This window comes from Ursus arctos, unplaced genomic scaffold (genome assembly GCF_023065955.2).
Source record: "Ursus arctos isolate Adak ecotype North America unplaced genomic scaffold, UrsArc2.0 scaffold_19, whole genome shotgun sequence".
Taxonomy (NCBI): Eukaryota; Metazoa; Chordata; class Mammalia; order Carnivora; family Ursidae; genus Ursus; species Ursus arctos.
The window spans coordinates 55,057,210-55,084,487 of NW_026622863.1; the positions used below are offsets into that span (position 1 = coordinate 55,057,210).

A 27,278-nucleotide genomic window follows, 5' to 3' on the forward strand; every position below is an offset into this window, starting at 1 on the left:
AGCACAATGTGGGGCTCAATCCCAGGACCCTGGAAACAGGACCTGAGCTGAAGGCAGATGCTTAACCAAGTGCCCTTGCTTGTAGTTTCTGAGGAGAACAGAGTCAAAAGAAGTGTGGATAAAATAAAATTTCTTCAACTTGCAGCCCTTTGATAAATACTTGAGACAGACTATGACATTCCTTGTGGAATTCACAACTGCCTTAATGTTTTATTAGAGGGGAAAAGCAACCTTAGCTTGACAATAACCAGAGCTCTGGATTCTGTAAGTCCTCGTTAACTTAAGAAAATCCCCTTGGAATCTCCTTTATCTCTGTCCCCCAAATATCTGTTGGCCATCACACTCCACGCATATCAGCCACTGATAGATACCTGAAGGGTCTCATGACTAAGGTTTTACTCCACAGTAGTAAGTGTTATCATCACACCAGCTAGGCCCTCAAGGTCCAGGGAACCTTGCTTTCAAATTCCTGAGAGTTTGTCGCTTTTTCTAACCTATGTGTAAGGATAGAATGAGTTACTGCTCATAACCCCAGTGCAGCTCTTTCTACCCCTGGGTTCTGTGCCTGTGTTTCAGTAAGACCACATTTTTTGCACCAAAGACCTCTCAAGAATTCGTTCTTCATCATTCACTCCTGAACCCCAACACTTCACATCAGAAACATCTCAAGAATTCTTTCTTGACCAGTGGCTCCTCTCCCACATCCCAACAGGTTGCACTGGACAAGGAGGGCTCTCCCTGTTGTGTCGTTGATATAGTTGATTTGTGGGAGTGGAAGTTCTCAGTCAGCCAGCCCTCCGTCCCATCGGTTTTTCTTTACTCCACACTCATGTCACGGAGAAGGAAGGGTCGGGGTTGGGGCGTAGCTGGTGACATTAACTCCCTCTTGATCTTAGGGACCACTGTGAACTCTGTCGATGGCCACTTGGTGACTGTGGTATGTCTTGCAGGGACTGCTGACATTCGGGGACGTGGCCATAGAATTCTCCCAGGAGGAGTGGCGATGCCTGAGCCACACGCAGCGGGAACTGTACAGGGACGTGATGCTGGAGAACTACGGACACCTCCTATTCTTGGGTGAGGATGACTCCTTCCAGATTTCCCAAGCCACACTCGGGGTTTCGTTCTTCCTGTGAAGACTTTCCCTTGGAAGATCCTCTTTGAGCGACTGGAATTCAGATCCAGGTAGAAAGGGAAACAAGTAGGGTTCTGTAGATGTACAGAAAAATCTTCATGATGTGTTCTTTTCAGCCTTAGCTTCCCCTTCCTGAAGGGAACAGCATCACTTCTGTAGCTGAGTGGCAGTTCTAAACATTGAGTGCCGTAGCATGGGACTGCCCACATCTTAAACTGAAATTTCCACTTCTTATTACGGCTGCTACTTGAAAGTGGAGGTCAGGATGTGAGCATCAGAAATGCCTCCTGTGTGTTCTACCGGGAAAGTTCGGCAGCAGGTTTTGGGAAACCGTTTTCTAGAATTCTACAATGTCCTCTCTTCTCTACTGAACACAATCCTGACGGAACGTTAGAAGAATCTGTAGCAATACTCGTTTTCTTTTTTCCTCATGAACAGATTTCATTCTGTTGAAGCCAGACCTGATCATGTTTTTGGAGCAAGAGAAGCAGCTCTGGGATGTGAAGAGAAAGGAGACCGTAGCCTTCCATCCAGGTAGGTGGGACTGAATGAGGCAGATGGAGGACGGGAGGTCCAAGTCTGAAGGAGGAAGATAGACCTTAAGCAGTGGTTCAAGTAGCTCTCCTTGAATGAAAATCAGTTGGAGACGCCCAGTTTTATTTCTCTCTCTCACGGAGGAACATCTGCTATCCAACATTATCAAGCTCTTACATCTCTAGGGATTCTCCTTCAGCTCCAGTGATGGTCCATCACATGCACAGGGAGGGCCAGGAGACTCTCCTTGGAGTGGGAGGTCCTCCTTAATCTGATTGCTTCTCCATTGCTGTGAGGGCCCTGGGGAAATCTCCCTATTTCTGTGCTAAGCCCTGTGTAAATTCTGTTTTTCATCATGAGAGAAGTAGGTCAGGGTAGCTGTATGCTCATTGGGGTTTGGTGCAGAAATTCCTACACCACTAGAGACAGATTTCTAATGTTTTCAGTGTATGCTTTCCCATGTTATGGAGGCTTTAATCTTAACCTTATAAAATTGAGACTCAGTAACTTAAATAACAAAGCACTTCCCTAAAATGAGAAACTGTACAATTGTATTTCTCTTCAAAAATTCATTTTTTTTTCCGGATTAACTAATACAGAAGTTTCCACTCTATGAGCTCCATTTCTCAGTGGTGAAATAATGTAATGTCTCTCTTTGTTTCTAGAGTTCCTACATAAATAATGCTGTTGGGGAACTAGCACATTTAGAGACTCAGAACTCGTAGCCTTTAATAAAGACTCAGTTATTACTGAACTCAAAAAAGAATGGGCTTTATGCTTTTTGCCAGTAAATGATGTGTGTGTTTGTCTTGTATTTGTATTATCACACATACACACTCTGAGTCCTGCTGGTTATTTTTCTCCTTGGTTAGTGGTCAGTGACTGTTGTACTATACCCGGCTGAGTTGTCATAAGCATAGAATTAATTTCATCATGTATTTGTTGATGAGTTTTTATTCTCTTTGCATGAGAGGAAGACTTTTTTGAATTCAATGTAATTTTGAAACATTTTCTACCTCTGTACCATGTTTTCGTATTACAGTTGATCCTTAATTGTGGTGTTACACCCATGCTATGCCTTGGTACCTTTCTCATTAACTTTTGTGTCTCTGTATTTTCTCTGTGGTTACCTTACAGATTCCTTAGAACAACTTAGAGGTAAAACAAACCAGTTAAAACTCCTATTGTCCATCACACACAAAACTCTTCTTCCTGTCTCCACCCCGCACTCACTTTGTTTCCAATATCACAAATTCTATCTTTTATGCTGTGTACTTTATTACCTACGTTGATGATTTTTCTACTTTTGTAAAACAAAATTTTGTAGCAGAAATAAATGCATCTGGTATCTAATCCCAGCACTACAGGTTTGTATAATTGTCTAAATCTTTCTGTTTAGCAGAGAGCTTTATGTTCTCATGTGGTTTCAGTTACTGTTTAGACTCCTCTTATTTCATCTAGAGAATGTTCCTTGAACATTTCTTGTAGGACAGGTCTACTGGTAAACATAGTGCGGTTTTTACTTGGGAATGTCTTCATTTCTGCATCTGTGGAAAACCGCTTTGCCAGGTGAAGTCTTCTTGGTGGCTATTTGTTGGTCTTTCGGTACCTGAGTACATCATGCCATGCCCCTGTTCCTGTTGGGTCCGCTGAGAGCCCACTACTAATCTTCTAGGAGCCCTTGTACAGGATGAGTACATTGCCGTGCTGTTTCAACACTCTCTTCTCACCGGTGATATTTGATAGGTTAATTACGTGTCACTGGGTTCCTGTCTTGACATTTATCCTACTTAGAATTAACCAAGCTTGAATTTGTCTCTTTTTTCCAAATAGGTCACTCTCCTCTCCTTATGGGTCCCCTTAATGTGCATATTGGACCACTTGTTGGTGTCCCAGGAGTCCCTTAGACTCCATCCTTTTCCACGTATTTCTTTGCTCCTCTCAGTAGAGAATTTAGAAAACGTGTCTTTAAGAGGTTGGATTCTTTCTTCTGCCTCATCAAGTCTGTGGCTGATCCCTTAGTATATTTTTAAATTCAGTAATTGTACTCTTCAGCTCCCAATTTCTGGTTCATGGATGTTATACTCTCTGTCTCTTTGGGTTTCTATTTTGGTCATGCGTAGTTTTCCTGATAATGTCTAGGTACCTGTTTTCTCTTCTTCCTCCTGAGTGTCTTTCTGATGTTAATTTGACTTCTTCATCAGACAATATGTGTATATATTTGGCAATGTACGGTTCTTTATTAGGGCTAGGTTTGGAGATTTATTTTGATCCTCTGATGGGAACATATTTTCATATTTCTTTGTATGCCTTGTGATCCTTGAGTGGTATTTGGGAATTTAAGAAAACAGCTTGTGCGCCCACGATTATGGGCTTGCTTCCTTAAGGGTAAGTAATTGCAATTCTGGGGCCTGTGACACATGTTCTGGGCATCTGTCATGTCTGCGTCTGTCGTTTCCCAGTTCAAGAACGTGGAGTTACTACTTGAGAACGCGTGGTACCTTCCTCTCCGTCTTCAGCTCTGTGGTCTCGTCCTGGTTCGAGCAAGTGCGCACCCTTGTCTGAGCCGTCACCACACTGCATCCAGACGGTGCTCATTCCCTGTTGTCCGCGTGAGGCAGGTGAAAAGCTGCGTCATTGAACCTACAGGTCACTCATTGGTTTCTCTCCGGAGGGGAGGTAGGCGTTTTCTCACAGTGCTGCCATGGAGTGTCCGGGAGGGTGACCAGGGTTGTGGGCAAGTGTCCCAAACTGTCCTTGTCTCCTCGATCTCTGTTCTTCGTTTGTACTTGCCTGGGGGTGCTGTGTTGTCCTAACGGGCTTCTGGAGCATTCTAAAAGGTAATTTGGTCCATTTTTGTCTGCATGGAGGTGCAGAGTCCTGGTGGTTCCTATTTCTCCATTCTGTTGCTGTCTTAGGATGGGCATTAGTTTGGTATGTGTGTGAGTATAGTAAGTGGGATGTCTTATTTTCCATCTTCTAGTTGTGTCTTTCCATAACACCTTAGGCATGTTGGCAAAGAAGATTCTTTGCATAGAGTGATACGGGAAGATGTGGAAGCAGTGGCCCTGAGTATTTATACTTAATGAATGACTGGGAAGGGGATGGGGGGGTCATGAAGGGCAGGAAGGATGTTACGATGGATATAACCATACTGGGACAGTCATAATGAAATCCTGGTGCCAGAAGAGATCAAGTTTATAAATCATTTGGGGGAAAACCCCACCTAAGTCACTTATATTTGCAGAATAATGTCTTTGAAACCAAGGACCCAAATCCATTTTTTAAAACACAAATTTTCTGAAAGGACATCTGGAAATATTGGAAAATCACCTAGTCCATACTGAAAGTAATCCTTCAAACCATTTCAGGTATATGATTGGATTAATTATTCAGGGAAATATTTCTGAAAGTTCGATATTTGAAAATGAAGATAAAAATTCTAAATGTGAAAGATTTGGGAAGTCCTGTTCAGAAGGTTCATTATTTTCCCACTAAGATATCGTCATCATCCTTCTTGTTCTAAAGCCTCTAATTTTGATACACACAGGAGGGTCTTTATCGAAACGTCACTATTCAGTAGTTATCACATAATACTTCCTGTGGAGCAAGGTTTTACGTGTTCTGTACTCTAGTGAGGACTCTGTTTTCCTTAATTGCAGAGGTCTCTCTAATGGAGAGAGAACTACCAATGCAGTCAGTCTGTGAAAAATGTTAACCAAGGGTAAAATTCCACTAGACATCAGAGAACTGTATCCAGAGAACCGGGGTAAAGGTAGTCAGTGTGGGGGTCTTAGGAAGCTCAGCTCTCACTGAACATCATTGTGTCCTCCCTGGAGAGAAGACTAGAATGTGTGGGTAACTGTGGCAAAGCTTTTAACTTGTGTTCAAAACGCAATCACCAGCAGAGATTTTATAATAGGAAGAAATGTATATAAACTGTGCCCAAGCCCTTAAGTACCACTCGGAACTTAGCAAGCTACGGTAAGACCTGTTGGGAGAAGTCTGGCAGATGTAACATAAAATGAGACCAAGCCTGTAAGCAGAACGGTCAACTCTGTGAACGGCAGAGGGTGCGTAGTGGAGAGAAACCCTTAACTGTAAAGAGCGAGGCAAGGCATTTAATTCCTAATCAAAACTAGTCCTCATGAGATGATACATCCGGTTGAGATGCCTTGCAATTGTCAAGAACGTTGGCACAGTCTTTTCCTGGAACTGTACCCTTACTGAACCTCACAGAGAGCATACTGGGTAGAAACCCTAGAAACGGAAAATGGATGCAAGACCTTTGTTTTTAATACGCACGTCAGAAAAAAAGTCTTTATAAAAGGCTGAAACAGAAAGGACGTAAACAATGGGTAAACTGTGTAATGGAAAGCAAATCTAAATAACATCAGAGAATTCACAACAGAAAATAAATCAAAACTACTTTTCAGATGTGATCTTTTTTTTAAGATTTTATTTATTTGAGGGACATCTGAGTGGCTCAGTCTGTTAAGCATCTGCCTTTGGCTCAGGTCATGATCCCAGGGTCCTGGGATCGAGCCCCACATCGGGCTCCTTGCTCGGTGGGGTGCCTGCTGCTCCCCCTGCCTCCTTCTCCTTTGCTTGTACTCTCTCTCCCCCCCGACAAATAAATAAAATCTTAAAATAAAAGATTTTATTTATTTGAGAGAGAGCATGAGCAGGGGAGGGGCAGGGGGAGAGGGAGAAACAGACAACACCCCCCTCCCCCCAGCCCGGAGCCTGATGTGTCGCTGGGCTGGATCCCAGGACCCTAAGAGCATGACCTGAGCCGGCACTTAACCGACTGAGCCACCCAGGCGCCCCTCACACAGGATCTTCCTCAGAGTATTTCTTATAGAGAGAAAACAACTAGATGCATTTGCATTTTAGCTGTGGATAATGTAGGCATGAGAGTTGCCAACCCCTCCACAGTTGAAAATCTCTGTGTATCTTTGGAGTCCCCCAAACTGAAAGCCATACCTACATTAGCATGGAAGGAGCCTGTTGCTGACCACAAGCCTTACCTACAACATTAAAGTCAGTCATCCCATTCGTATGTGGTCTGTGGTATATACCGTATCTTTGTAATGAAGTAATTTGAGGAAATATTCAGGCGTCATAATGAAGAGAAAACACATGTACAGTAGTGCCCTGTATTTATGAAAACAAACTCAGCTGTGTGTAAGTGGACCCTGGTATTCAGCAGTTAACTGTATTTGTTCATATACCTGAAAAGATCCAGGGGGAGGTGGGTATCTAGCAAGGGATAATTATTTTCAGTGTGTTTCTTTTTTTCATTTGACTGCATTTGGGATTTTGTACATGCAAATGGATGTCAAAAGAAAGCCAGAGTAGCAAAACTCGTATCAGACAAACTAGCCCTTTTTCTTTTGGTGTTGTGTTTATCCCGTGTTGGTATCAGGGTAATGCTGACCTCCTAGAATGGTTTTGAGTGTATTCCTTCCTCTCTTTCAGTATTTGCAAGATTTTTTTTTTTATTGCCGAGACTTTGATAAAGATTGTCATGAATGATTTTTTTTTTTAATGTTTCTTTTTCTTGTATTGAACCATGGCTCACCATCTAATGGCCAGGGGTTCTTCTAATCAACTGCTAATTGAACGAAGTCACTGCAGATATAGTGATAATCCGTGGCTACAGATTTCTCAAGGACTATTTATAACATTTTACCCTGTGTGTTTCTCGGCTTGTTTCTGTGAACATACAGAACACAAGCCGAGTTTTATGGTTTTGATATGCACAGAATGCCATGTATTATATTAAAGCTAAAGACAGATTTCGGAGTAACAACTAACAAGGAAGAAGCACGTGCATGTATGTGTGTGTACCTATATCTTCAGAAGGAAAAGGAATATTGGCTCAAACAGGTCATTTCCAAGTTTGAAAATTGATGATTTCCTAGCAAAAATATTATAGATTCATAATAGGACTAGTTTTCTCTATATTGTGTTGAATTAATGTTTCCTACATCTCCTGTATCTTGGTTTGAGAATCTCCCCGTGCAAATCGTCTCTTGTATACGTGGTATTACTCCTGTAGGATCCACTCTGTTTTCTTTACTCCAGTGTTCATGAACTGTTGCTTGTGTGCGTTGATCAGAGATTTGAAGAATAGTTTCCAGGGAATGACATGGTATTCAAAACTTAATTTAAATATGGGAGTGATTCTCCAGGGAGCATATTAAATTCCATGCAGATTAATTAATTCACTCCTTCCTTTACGATTGGAGAAATAAGATTTCTTTACTTACTGTTGTTTTCCCTTCTTGGAAGTGACATCATCCAAGTTGCTCACTTTACTGTAACCCTTTGATTAGGTGAAAACATGGAGACTTCATGAGTCATGGGGGTTTTTTTTGTTTTTATTTGAAGGGAACAAAGATGGGACAGTGCTGGGTGCTGAGTAGATGTTCTACCTTAGGAAGAAAGCAATCTCGTATTGGGAGTGATGGTGCAGCTGAAGATAAGAGATGAAACGTGTCTGGGTTGAAGCATTGGCACGAATTCTACACGTGGGCAGAGGACCCCTGTCCACAGCTACACTACTGATTCTGAATCTAGAAAGATAAATTGTACTTGTTTTCTTTCCAAATCCTCTCCAGTTCTTCTGTCTCCTCATGTCCATTCCAGTGATGTAGGCATCCCAGCTGACCTTCCCTCCAGTGTTTCGGAGACCCCATTGTCACTACTCTCCCGCTCCCACCTAAGCCAGGCAGGCCCTTGCAGGGCCTTAGGAGTAGCTTGGAATGTTCTAATTCAATGGTGAATGGTTGGTAACAGGATCACTTGAGGCCATATCTGAGATTTAAATACATAGTTGTCCCCACTTCACTGGAAGAACAGCCAGAAGCCATCAGTGGGACACAGGATTAATTTAGCCATTTGGCACTGAGAGAGTTGTGAGGACAGATAAAACATGGTGTTGATACAGTTTGAGAGGAAGATAAGTCCTAGGAAAATGAAATATGCTGAACTCTTGAAATGTGAGGAAAGATCTGGTAGAGAGCTTCCTTTGGTCACTGCACGGCCTTAGGAAGCTACTTGTGATGAGCAAATGTGACAGAGATGGCGACTTGGGAAATGGGGGGTTTTCTGGGAAGTCGGATCTTTTTCACATGATTTAATGAATTCCCGGGTGGTCCTGAGGACCAGTTGCTTTTGGATGAGAGAGAGAACTGTACTTTTTCCCAGGCCCAGATGCGTGGAGTGGATAACGAGGGGGGGTATTGGATGATGTAAACACTGTGGGCATAGCTTAAAGACGTCACATGACAGAGTCGATGTTGAAGGTGAGGACGGCTGCCGGACACTGCTCGTGAGAACAGCCAGGTGTGTGCTGTGGTTCCACAGGCATTGGTATCCCGGGAATATCACCCCAACTGAGGTCTGTTCCAGTATAGATGGGCGCCCTCCCAAGGATGCTGACCTGAGGTTGGCAGGGCCCTCCCTCACTTCCACTCAGCCCCGTGATGAGTCTAGACCTGTGCTCTGATCTGTGTGCAAGGCACTGATTTGTTGAGAAGCAAGTCACCAATCACCAGCAGTGACCATTTCTGCTTCGAACAGCCTATCCGGGTTTGGGCTAAATGTCCCTCTGTTGTTTCACAGCCCATGCTGTCCCTACAGTCCTTCTGACCTGAGAGGAAGGAGGAATTCGGCAGTTGTAGAAGCTGATAAAGTCAAGTTGGTTAGCATGTTAACACTCATATTTAACATTGCATCAATTGAAGAGAATAATTCACTCCTCAGTACCCTTTATTTTGTGTCAGCTAGATAATGAAAGGTTGATGTGTACATATTGAAAAGATAATGTGTATTTTCTGTTATGTACACGATGAGTCGGTAGACGCTCGGGTCTTATAGGTTAGAAACCCTAGGGTATCCTCTGATTTTTCCATTTCTACTCTCTGGTATTATCCACCCCCAAGGCATATACTCACAACCCTTGGATCATGACCTAAATTGAAACTTAGATGCTTAACCCAACAGAGCATCCAGGAGCCCGACTTGATTTTTTTAAAAAGATTGATTTATTTTAGAGCAGAGCGAGTGAGTAGGTGAAGGGGCGGGAAGAACGAGAATCCTGAAGCACACTACTGGCTGAGCTGAGAGCCTGATTCGGGGCTCGACCCCAGGACCTGAGGTCATGACCTGAGCTGAAACCAAGAATGGCAGCTTAACCAACAGAGTCACCCAGGGCCCCCCCTGTTCTAAATAACATGAATTTGGATTGCTTTCATTCAGGATTGTGAACTAAAGTGCATTTAGGGTGATCTCAGCAAGCTGAAGGAGGGTAGAGAGAGAAGAGAGAGATGGAAGAAGAGGAAGCCAAGACAGATTCTGTTAGAGTCAGATTCGTTTATGAATAAAGATGATGTGTGTGTTGTGTGTGTGTCACAACGGTAACATGACCACAGGCATAGAGGGTTTCTAAGAGTGACTTCTGTGTGGATCACTCAGGATTGATCTGTGACTTAGTTCCTGCAGAAGTTGTGAAATTTAGCCGGAGTCAGAATCACCTGGAGGATCTGTAAATCTTAGATTGTTGTGCCTATCCCCACATTACCTTGTCAATAGTTCTGGGGTGCAGCCCCCCAACTTGCCTTTCTTACCCAATCTGAGGTGTCTGTGTAGGGAACACATAGTGAGAACCCATGTCTGGGGACACATTTATAGTTGTGTTCTTCAGGAAGGATATTAGTCGTTTGAAAATGTCAGATACACAAGTGTGTAGTCTTGGTTCTCCGGGTGTGAAAGTGGGCTCATTGCTGGAACTTTCCTGTGTGTTTACCATGTGTGTAGCCTGGAATTTTCAGTTTGAAGTCTCAATTCATGGAAGCTGTTCTGGGTGAATTGTTGGGTGTCAAAGAGGAAAGAGAATCAAAACACAGTCACCTTCTGAAAGGGCATTTGACCTGCGTGCCCCATGTTGAATTTTAGCGTATCCATATTTAAACGCTGACTACCAATATTGAGAGGTTCACTAAACTTTATCTAAATCCTTTCTGTCAGTAAAAGGACAACAGTATTGGCACTAACACACAGGATCAAGAACGTTAGATTACCGTAGATAAAGCATTAATAATTGTGGGACGTTCACTGTACATTTTATGCAAAGGAACGTGTCAGGCTTTAGTGAATATTTTGGATTTTATTTTTCATGAAAAGATAGTCCACAAGTCATGTTTCATGCTGAGTCCTCTCTATTTGAACGTGAATGTTGAACCTTGGAAAACAAATACCTGTGTGCATTAGATAACTGGAATGATCTGTCTGGTCGAGTGTTTCATCGGACTCCTGCAGAATTTCTCACTCTCGTATCTGTACCTCTTCCTTTACTGAAATGGAACGAAGGCAAGTTTGAGTGGTTTTATTCTCAGTCATCTGAAGGTAGCCAACTTTTGTCATTTCTTCTGGAGTTATCCCAGGGACATGGCAGCTTCTGGTTTAAAACATTTGCCATCATTTTGGATGTAATCTCATTCTCTAAGATATATGTCCATTGACAATGTGGTCCCCTTTGTGTTTTCCAAACCTATGCTGGCAACTCTGTGGTTTAGGTGGGGCCAGAGGTGATCACTCAACACTGGGCAGGACTGAAGGCCATTCTCTGTTGCCGGGCAGTACCATCGGCTAGGCTGTGAGACACCTGGATTCACTGTTCAAGTTCCCTGGTCAGGGAGAGTCAGATGTTACACTCAACACTAGGGCAACGCTGCTGGCTTGGCTCTCTCCCCATAGCCTGTAAGAGAGGCTCTGTGATGCCCAGGGTCTTTGTTCAGTCTTCCTGGAGGGGCAGGACTGGAGGCTATGCTCAGCAGTGGGGGGTGACTTCCAACTTGCATACCGACTCATGAAGAGCCATAGAATGGCCTTAATGTTCTAGTTCAACCTGTTGACTGGAGAACCAAGTCAGACACAGCTGGATCATCTCCACTCTGCACGTGAGCGGAGTCACTGGGATCGCTGATTGTCACTGCAAGGTGGAACACAGGCTTGTCCGGCAGTCTTTGAGCACTGGTTGTTGTAGGCCCTACCCACCCTCTCCATGTCTCAGGATCCGCACTGGTCCAGCACCACAGATGCCCCCAGGGATCCCCATGAGGAGGGATCTCAGCGGGCCACCCAGGAAGTGGCTTGCCATTTGGGGAATGCTGGGTGCCCACCGTGGCCTCTCTTTTTCTCGGTGGAGCAGTTGTAGTTCCTGCTGGTCCCTCCTAGCGGGATACTGCGCTGGCCCTGGGCAGGGGCCTTGTGGTCAACGTCGAATTGCTCCTCTTACCCTTCTAATGTTGTCCTCCTTGGTCTCTGTGGTCCAGGGGGTTCTTCAGCCTCACCCCTGAGTACTGAGAGTTTGCCCATTGATTTCTTCTGTGAACAGTTGCTAGTTGATCTTATTTTCAAAGTGCTGAAGTGGAAACTACCTATGTCCCCAACTTGATGGTGTCATCCCTCTGTGATGGATTTATATTGCATGAGTAAAAAGGAATGCTTCCCTATATATAAGTATTTATGTGTGTCTCCGTGTGTATATATGTGCACACAGGTGTTTCCCATGAAGTAGAATAAAGAGTGTAACTTTTGATATTGAAAAATAACACTATTAATAACAGTGACAATCTCCTTTCATGTTAAAGATTATTCTGTATGGTATTTATATTGTGCTCGTTATTTGGTTATCACTACACGGGTTTTTGTTTTGTTTGCTTTTATCCTCCTGTTTTAGTTTTAGCTATAGGATAATTCCATTGAATATATTCAAGCAACGATTTTTAATTTGAAAGAGAGAGGATGAGCAGGGGGGAAGAGGTAGAAGCAGGCTCCCCACTGGGCCCAGAACGGACGTGGGGCTTGATCTCATGACCCTGGGATCAGGACCTGAGACGAAGACAGATGCTTAACTGACTGAGCCACCCAGGCGCCCCTCAAGCAAAGTTTAATGTTATCAGCAACATGTGGTCTGTCTATATTTGATATTCCAATGGAGATATTGGGATTTGGGTTTTCCAAGTTTTTAAGTGTTTTTCCTAACACCTTATTTTTTTTTTTTACTCTCTTTTCTTGTTTCCTGTATTCATATTAAAATTCCATGTTTCATTCTTTCTCTGTGATGATTGTACATTCAGTAACATGTTGCTTTAGCTAGAAATTAGATTGCTTTTAAAATCTAGTCACAGTGTGAAATTACTTCCTACTTTTAATTCCAATTTGTTAGTACCTTTATATTGTGATACTTACCTGTTTACTTAGATTCTATGTTTTTGATGATGTTTTTGTTTTTAAAGTCAAGTCACGTGTAGATCACAAGTGAACAGCACCGTGGAACTGACGACCTCTCTATAAGCCAGTGAGATCAAGAAAGAAAATACTGTCCTCTACAATTCCCCTTGAGCTCCTCAGTAACTTCTCCCTAAGGTCAGCCCTCTTCTAACATGTAAGGTAAGAGGCCGTACTCACTTTTGTACTTTATATAAATGTAATCAGGCAATGGGGACTCTCTTGTATTTGGGCCTTTTTTCTTTCTCTTTGTGAAATGATCTGTACTCCTGCATGTTCTCATGCATCATTCATGAGAGTAGATCGACCCGATTCCATTGTGTGAATATCGATTGCGTCTTTCTAACATCAACGGAAGGGGGATGGTTCTCCGTGCAGGACTGTCATGAATAGTACTGGCGTGTAAAGTCAATAATTTGTCTTTTAGTGGAAAATGCACACATATTTGTTGGCGGTATATGTGGGACCAAATTGTTGGTAAATATGGTTAGACATGTGCAGCTTTAATAGATCCTACCAAACCCTTCCCCAAAACCTTGCCCGATTTTCACATCTGCCGGCAGTATATGGGATTTCTAGCTTACCACATACAACCCAAAACTTGGTGAGTTATGTGATTTTGATGTTGGGCTCCTGGTTGGTGTGTGATGTTACCAAGTTATGGTTTTAGTTGCTCTTTTGTTGGTCTCGTTACTCTCTCTACTATGGAGTTGGTCATTATCCTTTGGATAATCTGTTTTCCTATGTGTCTAGTTAGTTACTGCGCCCTTTTTTCTGTTGTGACATCTTTTTCTTGAGGCTTTGTCGTTCTGTACATGTTATGAGTCCTCTCACCCCACTTCCATTTCTTTCTCTTGAGCTTGTGATGCAAAGCAAAGTTCTTAATTTTCTTGTAATCTAATTTGTCATTTCGGCCTTCATGGTTAGTGTTTTCCAGTGGTTTCGGAAGTTTTTACTCATACCAAAACCACGCCGATACAATTCTCTGTTTCTCTGAACACGTCATGACCTTTAATACATTTCTAATTGAAATTTTAATCGATGCGTTTTTGTGGTTTGAGTGACTGAAGTGTTCTATTCTTCCCCCCCCCCCCCAGCATGGCTAGCAAACTGAAATATATTCTAAAAATGTATCGTGCTTTCTTTTCATTTGCTTACACAAGTCATATCTTCATATGCATTCACATCACCACAGTCTTGGAACGGAGTTCTCCTGGGATTTGTCTCCTCCTTTTCCTGCCTCTAGTGATCTTTAGCAGTCACAGCGGATCAAACAAGCAATGTCAATTTTGATGTCATAAACTTTCCTTGGGCGTCTCTGCTCAGAGGAGCGATTATTCCTCTGTTCCCTCCAGGGGCTTGGCCATAGCAATGATCTTCGTGTTGCAGGCGGTACCTGGAATCGTGGTAACCTGGTAGGTGTTTCACCATTGTCTCGCTCTGCTTCACTGCAGGTAGGTGAAGTTCTACAGATTTTATTGCCAAACACAGGAGTATAGGCTCATTGGACGTAGTCTCTGAATGAGTCCCACCCACACTGAGTCCCGCCCACACTGACAGCTTTTGGCTTTCTGCCACGATTTTGGACGCACACTTCTTTGGTATGTTTACTGAGTGGCCAGGGCTGTGTCTGTTGAGGCACAGTGTGTATCTCGGGTGTGTTCCAGACCGTTGACATTGGCACTATGGACGAGGGCTGGAAGGATCTTCGAGCAAAAGCTTGCGCGTACGTTGAGTTTTTCCTTTCCCTTTGCATGCCACTGTGAGATGAGCAGCAGAGTGTGTCAGGATTGCTGTGGATATCAGAACCAAATCATACCTTTGCTGTACATAGTATCGTTATTCCTTAAATTATGTTTTGGCCTCATGATCTGGACGAATGTTGCCTTGATTTTCATCCAGTCCAGGCACAGGGAGTGGGTCAAGTGCATTCACAGGTTCAACATTTCCTCCATAGCTTTACCTGAGTTCAGGGTGACTCAAAGCACTTTTGTCCTTGTGACCACCTCTGTTCTTTATACGATCTCCTCCGTCTTTTATGTAGATGTTGCTCTTTTTAATATTCCCCATTGATAGGCGGTGACTACCTCTGCCCTATTTCCTGTGTGTTTCCCAGTTCTCAGCTCTGTTCGTGTAATGAGCCATGATTCCGCTGGATCCAGGACCTCCTTAGCCCTCGTCTTTTCAGATACTTGAAATGGCAAGGCCTCTGGTATCCTGTGAGTCTTCGTTAACATACAGAAATCCTTTTGAAACCTCCCTTTCCCTTACCTCCCTCAACTCCCAAGAATAAAATCAGCCACACCTCACAAACCCGGGGCAGCAGCTCTTTCTGCTCATGGGTCCTGTCAGTTTTGCGACCAGCGACACCTCAAGAATTCTTTCTTGGTCATTGGCTCCGGACCTCCCCTATATTCCAAAATCCCACCATTTTGGTGCCTGAACTTGGGCCTTTGAGTCTTTATATCTGGACTCTGAGCTTTGATGCAGAATTGGTGAGTACCTTCTCCCCTCTTCCTTTACGCTCATTTCAGGGGCTCTTCAAGGAGTACGGTCTTATTGGAACACTTTCATGTCGCTAGGTTAGGCCGCAATCCTCTAGCCCATGGCTACTCTACGGGGAGGAGAAAGCCTGCCTTTTGGCTGGAAGTGAGTACCCTGGCTGGGATGGTAATAAGACCCAGAAACTTGATGCTCTCTCTGTACTGCTGTCCTTATACAAAGCCCTCTGTCTTGGGCACGGGACAGCCACTTAAGTGACTAGCACGGCTGCCAATCTTAAGACTCCCGTGTGAGGTTTCCTCCTGATGGGTCTAATGGGATCCCCTCCACATCTCTGGTCTAGCTGCTTCTGGCCGCGGGACCTCCACCGGGAGCCAGCCGAAACCAGTACCCAGTGGAATTATAACCCAACCGGGAACGTTTCCTAGGGAAGTTGGCCGTAAGGACTACGCGTGTTGGAATGTCGCTTAGAACCATGATGGATTTCTGTCTTTGTGAATGTCCTTTACTAACTAAAGCTAGACAATTGGGTAAATTTCCCCTTGTAAAACTTTCTGGTGTTTTCCATGGGTTTAAAATGGCAGATTATTTTGGTCCATACACCGGCACCCATAATAGTCTAGAATGCAATGGGAAGTGTGGGGAGGGCAGTCCTTCCTCCTACGGGGACCTTTAAGGGCAGTGATCATAGTGATTTTGTTCAGGAGATGCCTTGGGTTGCTTTGACACCACGAATCTTCGACTCCTCCTGGGTGTGGAACACCACCTGGGAGTGGGGGGGCGGGGGGGGTCTTTGGTAATGGACCTCCTCTAGCATGGCCTCAGTAGGCTTATTCAGTCCCCAAGGATTCTCCTTTGGGATGCCTTTTAACCCACTGGAAAAAATTCGGATTGCAAAGTTTAGGAAAGGACTATCTCCTGTAACACTGCATGGCTGCAGTGGGGTCTATCAGTCAGGTCTCTTCTGCGGGACACAGGGCAAGTGGACCTAGCGTGCCTTCACTGCTCTACACCTCTCTCTGGATGTGTGGGCTAGGAAACTCCTGACATAGTGGATGGGGATTATCCAACTAGGCCTCCTCTGAGTAAACCTAGTTTGCTAGAGGAAAAGCAGGCCATCCCAGATGAAGACTCCTCTCTCTCTCTCTCTCTCTCACTGTTCCTCCTGATAGATGTGGGGGCTTCTCCCTCACTCATTTCCCAGGTTAATGGCTATCACTGGAGCTGTGGTTAGTCTCCCTCGGGACGGGGACTTAAGGAATAGTCCCAAGCAGCTGCTGGAACGCCCCGTCTTCTCTGGCCTGACATGGACTGCCCAGCCCCTCCGCCCGTGTAGGTGGGAAAGCGTGGCATCTGCTCCTCTGTGGGAGCTGATGAGTTCTAAAACCGGGAACCCTTTCTCTGCCTCGGGCAGCTCTTGGCCTCTTCTGTCTTCCCCTGCCCCTTCTCCTGTTTCTCACACCTGGGGTGCGGCCTGCATAACCGGCTTCTGTACCCTCCTCCGTGCCTCCCTCACCATTGGCTCCTTCTGCCCTCCCTGGCAAGGAGCAAAAAGAGCACCCCCTGGACTTAACACCTTCCACTCCAGATTTCCCCACCAATCTCGGGTAAAAATGGAAAAGGGGGTGGGCCCAGGTGAAACATTATTCGGTATTTCAACTAAGGTACGTTTGTCAGTTTAGACCTTTTAAGTTATCAGCAGTAAACATGAAACTTTCATTCTGTTGAGGTTTACAGAAGGTCAAATAAGCTGTTATCTCGGTTGCAAATTGTTAGAAAAAAATGAAATGGTTTATCTTATCAAAGTTTCCCTAGGAAATTGTTAAGATAGCTTTCATCGAAGTCTTTGGCAACCTGAAACTTCAAAGTGTTGCTTGGATGATAAATAGGATTGAATTCATTGGACATCTGGGTCTTTCCCAAATAGGGTAAAGCGCTAGAGCATTGAGTACTGGACATAGGCTTGTGCTTTTGACTACTTCATGCAAAAAACTAAGGATATTTGAGTCTGCTGGTAAACGTGCTTTGTGGTTAACTGATTCACAAATGTGCCACCTAAAGAATTCAGGTGTGACAGTTGACAGTTGGTTACTACTTAGTTTTCACTGGAGACAAGGTTTCTGGGAGTGTAAAAGTTGGTAAGTATAATTAAAATCGCTGGAAATCAGGTAAGCCGCTCGGTACGGAGAAAAGTAGAAGAAAGGGAATGGGAATGCATTTTTGTTGAAGGTTTAAAAAAAAGGTAATTTTGTCCGAAATAAGATGGTTATTTGGAAAGAAATGGCTTGGGACAAAATCTGAATGCAGATGAAAGTGGTAGAAGGGAAATCTTTAGAAAGGAATTTTAGGTGTGGTCAGGATGGACTAAGAATTTAAAAAAAGATTTTTAAAAGTACAGTGGTATAACATTGAAATTCTTTGTTTAAAAGACAATTTTCTTGGGGCGCCTGGGTGGCACAGTCGTTAAGCGTCTGCCTTCGGCTCAGGTCGTGATCCCGGCGTTTCGGGATCGAGCCCCACATCAGGCTCCTCCGCTATAAGCCTGCTTCTTCCTCTCCCACTCCCCCTGCTTGTGTTCCCTCTCTCGCTGGCTGTCTCTATCTCTGTCAAATAAATAAAATCTTCAAGAAAATTGTCTTTTTTTTTTTAAATTGGTCTGCTCTTGATTTAAAAAATTTTTTTCCCTCTTTTGTCTGTCCAGAAAAAGTTTCTATGTTTTGCCTTTATCAGGTCTTAGAAGATCCCTAATCTTAAGGGATTTAAATCCCTTAAGGTTTTAACAAATTTCCCCAAGATTTAAATTGTAAATGAAGTCTCTTTAACTCATTAAGCCTCTCTGTTGGGCATGTTAAGTTACTCTGGAAGCACTGTTAAGCCTTAGATTACATTTGGGTAAATGCTATAATTACTCTAGAGTTGATACACAATTCCTAAAGTTTTAATATTTGAACATAAGATCATCACTTTTGATATTTTGATCACTGAAGTGTTAATATGTCACAGAAATAACCTGATTTCCTTGCCAGCTATATTGTAAAGTGTCATCAGATCTCTAACCATGTCCATTCTGAGTTTTTATTTATAATTGTTCCTATTCTCTTGCAAAACGAGTTTCATCAAGGAGATTCATAAAAAGGACCTTCAGACAAATACAGGCAGGAATTTCCAGAACTAAAACTGCTTTCAGACTAAACAAGAATAGTAATATGGGACTAAATGAACTAAAAGATGATAGTTTTGTACACTCTTGGTTGAAACATTGCTGGTTCTCTGATATTTACTCTAAGAAGACTTCTCTTAAGACATCAGTGATATACAGAAAGAATAAAACAAAGCAGTTAACTTTTCTACCTAAACCTTCTGAAATTCAGAATGTCTCAGTATTCTTTCTTCCATGGGAATCATAGTTGTTTGCCTAAGAATTTGTTCTCCTTGTAACAGGACATCACTGGAAACATTGGTTATTTTACCAAGGCTTTGACCGGAATATCATATTTGAGAGAGACATGCATAGACTCAGGACCAAACAGCTTAAAGGAATTGAGGTTGACTTTAGGAAACCTGGAGCCATAAAGCCCCTTGGAACTGTTGGCCTGATACCTTGCTTACGGAAGTTTCCAGCAGCCTCACCAGGTGAGTCAAGAATGTCACTTCCTGGCAGGTGCAGGAACCTCAGGATACTTCGGGGACCTCAGTGAAGAGGAATTCGCCCAAATCTACAGGTATCGCAGGCACGTCTGATGGAAAGTGCGTGGCGTGGCGTGGCTTGGCTTCTGGCCTGGAGAGGCTACTAAAAGTTCAACCTCGATTCCTTATCAAAGTTCCAGCAAAGCAGATTCTAAAAGCTCTGTGTGATCACTCACTATTCTTGCTGAGCTTATGTAAAGAGTTAGGCCAAGCTTGTTACAACTGGGCTTGTTTTTCAAATAAGAGATTCCTTGGAAAAACATCCAGCAAAGCAAATTTTAAAACATCTGTACGATCATTCTTGCTGAGCTATATAAATAGGCCAAGTCTGTTAAAATGGGACTTGTTTTGCAAACAAATTAGTCTTGATTTGGCTCTCTCTGGAAATGAGGGTTATTTTAGAAAAATTATGTTTCAGTAACCCAGCTTTGTGGATTTTAAATCCTAGTTTTGATTGTCCTTAAAGGTTGTTTGCCTAAGCTAGACAACTTGAGGTAAACTTCAGAGAAATAGCTTTTCTAGTTCTACACAATAATGCATATATAGAGAACCTTCATGCTTTTTATTCTGTGGGAATAACAACAGGACCCCATGGGCATACGAGTATTTAAACTGGAAAATGGGATTAATCCCCCAACTGTATAACTCAACTTGCATCTTGACCAATTTTGTGTCACTGGGATGACAAAATCCGTCCTTAAAAGCCAGAGCATACCCCACTCCATGGCTTAACTGTGGACTTACTGAGATAATGGATGACCCCCCTTTATGATTGGATAATGTACTTGACTATGCCCTTACCTCTTACAAGTTTTCTCCCACGTGCCAGTGATTCCCTGTAATTAGGATATTGTTAACGCTGGACCTCAAAGAGGTCTTGCTGGTTTCATCCCTCATAGTCACATTAACCCTAGAAGCCCCCTCTGCTGGGGTACAATTGCAAACAAAGGCTTTAGCCAGGCATACAACAGTCCTCCTGGAAAAAGGAGAATCAGAGCTCACTATGGGACAATCCCTGACTGTACTGACTTCACAGCCAAAAGCCACCCATGGATGATGGGAAGCTTACTAAACACCCAGTAATGCTTATAGGTAATGCCTGAAATAGTACTTAAACCCAGCTACCCTTCTGTCTGGACCTGACCATCGTCCTTCTAAAGAGCGTAACTGTTCAGAGGTTATGGATCTTATTTTAGTCAACCAGGTTTAAAAGACGCCTCTATTAAAACTGCAAATGACAGCTGGTTTAGTGATGGCGGCAGTTTCATGGAAAAGGGGGTAAGAAAAACTGGGTGTGCTATCGTCTTAGACCGTTGAGGACAAAGCCCTGTCAGCAGATAGGTCTTAGAGTTCATAATGCCCACCTGTGCTTTGCAATGGACAAAAGCCTTAAAAATTAATATTTATATTGACTCCAAATATGCCTTCCTAGTCCTCTATGCCCATGGAGCAATTTGAAGAAAAAGGGAATTATTATCAAGCCATTAACTCCCCAAATATGGGCCTGAAATAATTACACAAATTCAAAGGATGGCCCTTCAAAACTGAATAGCCCTTGAGAATCCTGACTGCACTTCAAGGAGGCCCAGTATTAGATGCTGGCCCCTGTCTGGGAGCCAGTGGCTATGTGACTCTTAATTGGTGGCCGTGGCTTCCCCCAGGCTGGATAGGCTGCTATACTCTGGGTTTTGCCCAGATGCATTATTAAAACCATTACCAGTCCAGCCAACCTTCCAAATTTAAAACCATGATGGACACGTTCTGTCTCACATTGGTATGTCCACCTAGCGTCCATCTTGACTCCCTCTTTGAGACTAGAGAATGTTTGGTATATGGGGGCTCTTAAGTACATGGTCAAAGCCCTACATGACACTCAACCGTACATGACACTCAACATTTCTCTATTAAAGTAATACAAATATGCAGAGCAGTTTTACAAAATAAAATGCATTAGATGGTTTAACTGTTGCACAAAGTAGACCTTGAGCTATCATAAAAACAGAATGTGTGCGTACCTTCCAGATGGCCACAGAAGTACTTCCCAGATTCTACCTGACATGAATACTCAGATCCTTTAGTAATTGCTTTAAACTCCTGGACGGGAGGAAGATTATCAAAGCTCAAATTCAAAAGGTCCTTTATTCAGACTTCTCATTACAATGTTAACCGTATTTTGTTACTTCTGGTGCCTCCCTGCCTACTGTAAGATTCCTTCACTGCCATAACTTCCAGCTGGCAGATGATCCTTTCTACTCAGGAAGGTTCATCTAGGTTCTCCGTGGTGTATTCAGCTGTCTCTTCTTTCATAACTCCCCTGTATGTTCCCCAACTGACCAGTGTTGGCCCACAGGTAGGGACATCCCTATGCCCCTGTTCAGCAGGAAGACGTTACAGAGGATGAGACCTTCCACCTTCAACAACCTTAAAGATTCCAGTGGGGGGAAATGATGAGGGAGCAGAAGGCTAGCTCGGGACAAAGCACAGGTGACACCCTGCATCCACCCCCCGCCCCGGTCCCCCCATATTCCTGGGCAGGATATGTGTGATATTCTTCCAGGAAGCTCCCAACTGTCTTGCTAGAGGGAAAGACAACCTTAACTTTACAATGGCAAAAGCTCTGGTTTACTGTGAGTCGTCTTTAACAAAGGAAAATCCTTTTGAAAACCTCCGTTTTTCCCAACAAGTGTATAATCAGCCACCCCTCACAACCCTGCGGCAGCGGCTCTGTCTGCCCACGGATCCTGTCCCTGTGCTTTAATAAAACCACCTTTTGCACCAAAGACGTCTCAAGAGTTCTTTCTTGGTCATGGGCTCTGGACCTCACCCCACCAAACCTGACCGGTATTCCACAACCACACGTCAGTACTGGAGTAGGTTCCCCCCTAAAACCTGCAGAAAAAATCCAGCCAAGCCCGCTGAGATGCAGACATAAACAGCACAGTGTTCTTTTTTAGCTCCTAAATGTGTGAAAATTGGTTACAGTAGTTAGAAAACATCCACACCTAGGTATAACTTTAATTGTAAAATAAAGATTATACAAAATAAACTTAAATATTTTCTAAGTAATCCCCATTAATTGCCCCCAGTCACTAGTAGTTTCATCTTAAGACCTACCAGCTCATCCGTTTGAAGTGTGTCCTCCTCTTGCCGTTACCAAGTGCATGCGTAGAACCCTTTGGAATCGTGGGACACAGGCACTAAAACGTTTTGCGCCTAGTTCAGTGATTACATAAATATTGTCGTATACCGTCAAATTCCTTAACTAATGCAATAGGAGGTGGTGGTCTCACACCTATAGTAACGGACGTGCTACATTCCTGAAACAGCACGCCCCATGGTCACTGTAAATACAGCACCCTTGGTGACACACCCCCTTGTGTACTTTCAGTTAAATGTCTCTGTCTCCTGCTATGACACACATCATGAAAGATGGATCGTTGATCTGTACACAGGTGACTTAATGGCGTGGCTCTGGGACACGAGATAGTGTAAGAATGCGGTCATGACGGTACGCAGAGTGGACAATTGCTGAACTATACTTGCAAATCTATTAAAACAATTCAAACACACACTACTGTGTTTCCACTGTTAAGCAGGGAAGCCATAGCCTGATGCGGCTCAGTAGCGTCTGTAAGGAAACCATATCTTAATTCACAGCCAATACACTGCAGTGGGAAAAAACGAACTTAGGAACAGGGCAACTGCTTAAGGTATATCCAGTGAAACACTCCCCTTGCTTTGCTTCCATATCCTCTCTAAAAACCTCATCGCCACCTCCTACAGATGGCATGTGCCTAACCATTCGAATAGACTAACGGATCAATGTAACTCTTAAAACTCTGTGCATCAATTAATCTTTTAACACCACTCAGTACCACCTTTCAGTTTGAGCACTCTTCTCATCTAGCCTAATTATCTCACCTGGTTGATTGCAATGTGGGCTCAGAACTCCGTGTGACATCTTTCCTCTTTCCCTGCCTCCCCTCACTCAGCTTCACACGTGTGCACAAGAAACCGTCAGCACTCTGCCTTCACTTGCCCAGACTTCTCTTGGTAATGGCTCCCGACGGCACCTGCGCAGAAAGTTTCCCACGAAGTGATCCGCACGTGAACAGGACTCAAGGTGCGTACCACCCATCTCGGGGCCAAGATGTGCAGTCATGTGCTCCTCCCTTCACCAGCTCGGGTCTGCAGAGCACACCTGAATCCTATCTCAGCCAAGCCCACGAGCTTGAGTTCACAGTTCAGGCAAGCTGGAACCAGAGTCTAAGGACAGACCAGACCTCCCTCTGACCAACATGGTTATCACACCCAGAGTTGCTGGTGCTTTCTCCCGTTTCTGCCTTTCCTATCGCCGAAACTTCACATGATGCTCACAAAGAGCAGGTGAACCCCTCAAAGTTCTGAGTCCAGCACCTGCCACAATTCAGAGGACCCCAAAGCAGATGGGGAACAGGGAAGGTCATCCGGAATCACCCTGTGCCATATGAACACATACGGTACCCATCAGTCTCACCTGTCCAGCAGCCCTTCTGATGCCCTGGATTCCTGTTTCATGCTTTGGGCCTCACACAGTGGGCACAGAGCTCAGGTACCCCAGAATTTCCACTGAAAATAGTCCCTCTGCCCCAATGTGGCTTGCAGAGCCTAAGAACGATTTTCAGTTCAGCTCCTGTCAAAAATGAGCTCAGACCACAAAATTGCCCTCCCTGGCTCCACTGCCAGTCCCTGCACCTCCCTTCTCAGAACAGCTCAGAACAGGGTTCCTGGCAAGTCCATCTCCTGGGTGGCCCAAGTTGGCACTTTGCTGAGGTTCAGACTCAGATAAAGGAGAACAAAGTATTTACAATTCGGTGAGTCAGTTTCACCCTTCTGGTTAAAACAGCACTTCCGAGATAACACAGAGCACCCCACCTTCCATTCCTGGGATGGCCACTGATAGTTCACACATTAAGTTAACCAAATACGTAAGTAGAAATGATTGACCCTTCAGATTTCCCTCAGAGCCTCTCACCCACTTTTCCTTTCTCTCTCCCAGTCTGCTCTCTATATATGTGCCATCACATAGAAGATTATTTTTAAGATTATTGGTCATGAAAAAGAAGACAATCTCTATTCCCAGGGAGGCACACCCAGCATCCAAATCCTCCTGGAAAAAATGAACATAGAGTATCCAATTCCCAGGGCTATAGATTAACTCGAATACCTGTAAGATTCCCACCACAGTGTTCTGGACTCAGGGCCTCCTCACATAGCTGGAGCCTGTATAGATGCTTAGGGAACATTCCTTTGATGCATGAGCAGATGCCGTTTACCCCAAACAGCTGTGCTCAGACACCACGGCCTTATCTAGTCCTTTCCCAACCTGCAGGGGATGAGCAGAGAATGTCGTCCTTCCAGAAACGGTTAGTTTTCACTGGCAATGGCAGTATTTGTGTTGAGAGGGGGATGGTTGCATATAAGGGACTCAGGTGTGCTCTTCTGCTTTCTCTAGCTTAGTGTTACTGGAAATGAATTCCAGGGACAGCAACGTAAATGGCTGTTAAAAATACAAATTCATGGGCTTCATCCACACCTAGGGAATCATGATACCTGAGCATGGGGCCCCAGATCTGTCTTTAATGTAAACCTCAAGTGACTTGTATACACGTGAAATTTTTTTAAGTTGACTTCTTTAAGCATTCTCTATACCCAACGTGGGGCCCGAACTCATGACCCCACAATCAAGAGTTGCATATCCTACCAACTGAGCCAGCCAAGCGCCCTTGTCTATACATGACATTTTGACAAGCAATGTTTAGAAAAATCATTCTCAGCTTTGGCTTTATGTTGGACTCTCCTGTGTAGATTTTACAACTGCCATCTCCAGGGTCCCATCCCCAAGGACTCTGACGCTTTGTCCTTGATGGGGCCGAGCATCAATTAGGTCTTAATGAAGGGGCCAACTTACTCTCCTGTGAGCCCCATGTAAACTGAAGCTCCCACGTACATTACTGAGGACGGAGCGCAGAGTCTGGTCAATGGGGAAGCCTCCGTGAGGAGGGCTGCTCTGCATAAGATTTGATAGGGGAAGGTCAGTCTACCCCACGTTCCTGATGTCGTACCAGACTGTGTGTGTGTCTCCAGGACACTAGTGCACCCAAACATCGAGAGAGGAGTAAACCACATCGGGGCCTCCCGTTAGAAGCTCCCTGTGTGTACAGATTCTCACATGCCTCCGCTAGCAATGGAACAGCAATCAGATCACATAGACCCTCGGTGGCCATGGGGAGGCTTTCAGTTCTTACTGTGACTGCCCTGGAAGACACTAGAACAGAAGGTTAAGTCCTTAGAGGATGTAGGAGCATGTGAAGAATGAGAAGACAGAAGATGTTCCTCTGTCACCACCAGAAAATTAAACCTAGGCTTCCAGAATCATTGCATTCCAGCAGAGCATCCCAAATCACATTTGAAGGTTGCGTTTTCTCCTGTGATCTTTGCCCCCTTCCTGTGTCATCTGCTTCATTCATTCCCATCTACCTCGTGTGCATCTACTGTCTCCTGTCTCTTCCTATCCCAGGCTTCTTCCCTTTTCCAAGGAAGTTGACCAGATTCAGATTGGAGACAGCAAGCCCTGTTTATAAGAAGAAGAAACATGACTCTTGCCGGAGAATCCTCGATTTCAAATCCAGCACTACGCTCAGCAGAGGAGAGAGCACGGGAGAGAAGAATATAGAATATTATTTCTCCAGGGGCGCCTGGGTGGCACAGCGGTTAAGCGTCTGCCTTCGGCTCAGGGCGTGATCCCAGCGTTATGGGATCGAGCCCCACATCAGGCTCTTCCGCTATAAGCCTGCTTCTTCCTCTCCCACTCCCCCTGCTTGTGTTCCCTCTCTCTCTGGCTGTCTCTATCTCTGTCGAATAAATAAATAAAATCTTTAAAAAAAAAAAAAAAGAATATTTCTCCAAACACTATTTCCTGATGGCCTCCTTAGAATACATAGGAAGCATTTTCAATGTTCACCTCCTTAACTCCACTTCCAAGTACTACTGAATCAGGAATAGGGAACAGATAGCTTTTTCTAGGATGTGGGCAACAATTCTATGCCACTTAAGTTTCTAGAATTACCACGAATGTAGAGTGAAGGTTTACAGGTAACCTCGGGGAAGGAGAAGGTTCACGTCATGATAAAACACCATGAATAGTTCCTTCTTAATACCAACAAATGCCTGATTATTTCCTTGAAATCTTGTCATTTGTGCTGAGTTATACTACAGAATTTTAAGACACATGAACATACAGTAATTATAGGATACTTGTTTCCTTTCGCTGAAAATTTTAAAAAGTAATAAAGGAGAGAATATCTGTGATACTGTAAAGAATAAAATGGAAACTGACTAATTTAGAACCTTTATTTGCAAAGGCCAGGATCTCCAGTAAAGAAAGGTTAGAGCCTTCATTTTCTGGGGGCATCCAGCAGAGAAACCCTGAACCAAGTGAATATACTTAACATCAGCGCTAACGGGGCAAATGGATATCAGTGGCCTGAAGCACGTAGAAGGACTCATCACTGCTGTGATATCGTTTACCAAAAAAAAAAAGGGGGGGGCAAATCATAACATGATTCCAATTGTGAAAATATACTATTTTTATGAACTTTCAAGCCACAGATTGCTCCCATGTCCTATAATCTTTAATGTATTTCAAATAGTAAGTCTTTCTTTGAAGCAAGCTAGACAGCAAGGCTGTTTCAGGCCCTTGGCTTATTCTGAGCCCAATAACCATGTGGTTTGTTCGGGTTCATCTAGTTTACGCAGACTCAGGCCGCACCCAGACAGAACCTCGATAATATGGCTTCTCCTCCTTTGCTGGGGTCCTGAAACCTGACCCATCTCCAGTGAGAATCTTGGGTTTCAACTCATCCCCATATTGATCTGTCAACAAAGGGAACATTTTCAATAGTGGCAGGTCATGAATTCACGGTAGGAACTCATGCCGCGTAGAAAACCCAGTTGGAGAGAATGGAGAGATGCCCCAGGGATGTAAGAGAGAATTATGCTAAAGGGCTGATTTTGACCATCACTAAAAGAATAAATGGAGGTCCAGAATAAATCTGGCAGGTAGCTCCACCAGAGGTAG

The 27,278-nt window shown here is 43.9% G+C and overlaps 1 protein-coding gene across 3 annotated transcripts in view; it reads left to right on the forward strand.

The window, feature by feature from the left end:
- Positions 1–1,583: 1,583 nt before the first annotated feature.
- LOC113247438 (KRAB domain-containing protein 5-like) overlaps positions 1,584–27,278 on the forward strand; it is a 342,457-nt gene continuing 316,762 nt past the window's right edge. For all 3 annotated transcript variants that reach the window (XR_008960064.1, XM_048224174.2, XM_048224173.2), the window contains exon 1: positions 1,584–1,669. The gene's annotated coding sequence lies outside the window, so the exon portion shown is untranslated. The remainder of the gene's footprint in view (positions 1,670–27,278) is intronic.